The 3,159-nt window shown below is 39.4% G+C and overlaps 1 protein-coding gene across 1 annotated transcript in view; it reads right to left on the bottom strand.

The window, feature by feature from the left end:
- Nucleotides 1–161: 161 nt before the first annotated feature.
- Nucleotides 162–3,159, bottom strand: part of DGKE (diacylglycerol kinase epsilon) — a gene marked incomplete at its 5' end in the record, with an annotated part of 16,323 nt that continues 13,325 nt past the window's right edge. The window contains one exon of the mRNA XM_008637580.2: nucleotides 162–3,159. This exon is cut by the window's right edge and continues 3,152 nt beyond it.

Here is a 3,159-nt window from a genome sequence, read left to right as displayed (position 1 = left end):
AAGCATGGCCACAGAGTTCAACAAAATACAACTTTGTTCTCAAAATACCTAAGCTCATCTGGTTGCAGCCCCCCCAGAGTGAGGCAGTCATCCTCATCCCGGGGCTGTTGCAGAGTTGAAGACTCACATTTTTTTAATGCATAATGAGGAGAAGGAAAAACTGAGTTTAAATACTTTAATCCACACACTTAAATCTACAGAGAAATACAGTACAAATAAGAAGACAACAAACAGATGCATTAGGAAATACAGTAACAGAACCAGTGCTGTGAAAAATCTGTATTTACAAATTTTTATGAAGAACATGGAGCAGATGTTTCTCAATAGAGCCTTCTGGGAGTGTAAGTCACTCAATGCACAATGGTACAACCGACTGAAGTTTTCAGTTTCCCTGTGTTAATGTGGAGCAACCACAGAACGGGGCAGTTCTGTGGCTCCACTGAAGCTGCAGTTTCTCAGGCAGAACCTGACCCGAATCACACATCGTGCCCACGTAATTAATGCACCAACCATCACAAACTTTTATGAGACGAAATCACACTCACTGTGCCTCTGCAGCAAATAAAAGCAGACTTTTCATCTTTTGTAACAAAGACTTCTACAGGATTACCTCCTTACCCTCCCATTTCAGCCTGCCTTCTTTCCAAAACCAAAGGAAAAACAGTTTGGTTTTCATCACTTGATGTCAAGGAAAAATTAGCCAATTTAGATTTAAACATTTATTTTGGAGGTTTAAGATCATGTTGACTGGTTCTTTCATTGCACATAAGATCTCACATATGTACAGGTGCGAGCTGTGGGGTTTGCTCTGGGGTTTTCTCTCTGAGGGGCAGGAATGGTGCAGATGGTGTCTGCTTATGTTTGGGCACTAAATACAGATCTCAAATTACACTATAAGGAAACAGCTGATCTGCCAAGAGTCCACTGATCACTCCTTTCTTACTGCTCGGCGAGAAATAAAAAAATACTGAATCCCAATGTCAACTTTCTCAGTTGAAAACCACCTAAAATGTTAAAAATTATATTTTTGACCTATTTTTTGCACTTTAAGCTCATATTTTCCTTGTTTAGTGCCACTTTAGAACATATAGACAAACACATTCAATACAAATCCCAGGTGGCAGCATCACAGCATGTGAAACTAAAGAATAACTTTTTTTTTTTAAACTGTTAATATGCTGACATTTTCATCTAAGTAGTTATTACTAATTTAAGTTACAGCTCTTAAAAGCGACATTTTTACAGTATTCTGATCACTACTTATTAAACCACTACTAGACATACTGAAGTTACAAGCTACAAAAATAAAAATCCATTCTCTTTAACTACAAAAATTCTAGAAAGAGAAGATGGCTGGAGGTACTCAAAGGATTACAGCAGTTTGTAGCAGACAAAATGGCTTTTGAGGGATGTAAACCTTGAAGGTACAGAATGCAATAAACTCACATATAATATGAACTCCTACATAATCTTAAAAAGAAAATTATTTTTATGCTGAAATCTACAAAAAAGTTGCAAATTAATGCAAAGAATTAAGTACGTACAGCAGTAGGGGGACACAGCACAGGACACAGGGCAGTATTAAAAGGTACAATTTTGAGTACATTCATACTTTTGAAGAGCTAAGGGCCAGGTCCTCAGCTAAGGTAAGTCTGCACAACGTAACTACGTTTAGTCAAGGCATGTGGCTTGAAGTATCTCCCTGAGATGCCCAAAGCCTGAATTGGGTATTCAGCACTCTTAGATAACAAAATCGTGATCATGTTGTGCTTCAGAACTGTGGCCTCAACATTGGTGAAATAAAGAATGTGTAAACTCTATACTTAATTACTACAGGAAGAAGTGGTCTCTGCTGCCTCATCCCTGTGTTCAAGAAGCACCTCTCATTTCTCAGAAGAAACCAGCATTTAAAATTGTTTCATATTCAACAGAACCAGTTACATCCCAGTATTTTTGAGTCTGTAGACAGCCTAATTTAATTCTAACTGAAGATCTAATTTTTTATTTTCCAAAAGGAAGAAAACTGCTAGTAGTCAGTATGAAATACAGACCTAAAAGGATTTTCAGTTAGAACACATGCAGATTTTTAAGTGTCCTGCTCTTCCCCAACAGACTAACTGGGTTACAGTGCTGCTCTACCAAAAGCATTTGTTGCCAAGTAAAAACTAGTAACTACTCTAACCCTGATGCCATTGTGCTGATCACAGCTAAAGGTGCAGTGCTTTTTTACTTAACCAGTGAGATACAGTAACACACACTGTAAAAGCTTCAGTGCAATGTAACACAGAACCAGAAGGAATTGGCCAGACTGAAACCAAACCCTTCAAGGATCAGTTCTCAGAAGCTGTGGAGAACAGGGAGGTTCCCCCCAGCAGCAGCGAGAGCAAAGATTCTACTTTCAATACAGGCCAGGGGTGTTGGACGACCTTTGGAGTCCTGGTGGTGATGGTGACTGGAAAAGCCAAACAGGTGGGTCACTGAGCCAAGAACAGCTGTGTGAAGCCATTCCAAATTTCTTTTCTGACAAAGCCTTTGACAGGAGGTTCTGTGCACATAAAAATACCCATCAAATCCTCTCAAAGTGAGTAAACAAGTGCAGTGTGAGCCAGGCAAGGAGCTGACCCACAGAAAGGCTCTCCATGCAGATTTATGCTTTTTGTATTGCCTGTCGCAGGACCAAGAACCTACAGTAAAGAAAGTTATCAGAATCTGACCAAACTTCAGTTAAGCTACTGGATGCAGCAATACAACTTAAAAATAAACTTTATGAACTCACTTGTAAGTGCTTGACAATCAGTGTTATTGTTTACTCTGTACATTTTACACAAAGCTATAATGTATGAAGACTGACGGAAGAAACAATTTGTTATTTGACTTTCTGAAATATCGTTTTCTCTATTTTTCCAATGTTAATGATTAACAGGATGAGGGAAAATTCTTCAGTGCAGGACAGCAGCTCCAGCTGCAGAGTCTCCTCTCCCAGACAGAGAATATACTGTGGCGATTTCCAGGGTTCCAACCTACAAGGAGTAGGTACTCCTGGGATGGAGTAGCTGTTTGAAATGGTGCTCTATGCACCTACAATTAAAAAGTGTGGAGCAGTTTACATCCACAATGCACACCACAGCACTGGGCAGCTACAGCTATTACAAACTAGCA

The sequence above is a fragment of the Corvus brachyrhynchos genome, unplaced genomic scaffold (genome assembly GCF_000691975.1).
Source record: "Corvus brachyrhynchos isolate BGI_N302 unplaced genomic scaffold, ASM69197v1 scaffold407, whole genome shotgun sequence".
In the NCBI taxonomy this organism is placed as follows: Eukaryota; Metazoa; Chordata; class Aves; order Passeriformes; family Corvidae; genus Corvus; species Corvus brachyrhynchos.
The sequence above is the reverse complement of the archived record's forward strand: the minus strand, read 5'-3'. Positions and strand labels throughout refer to the sequence as shown.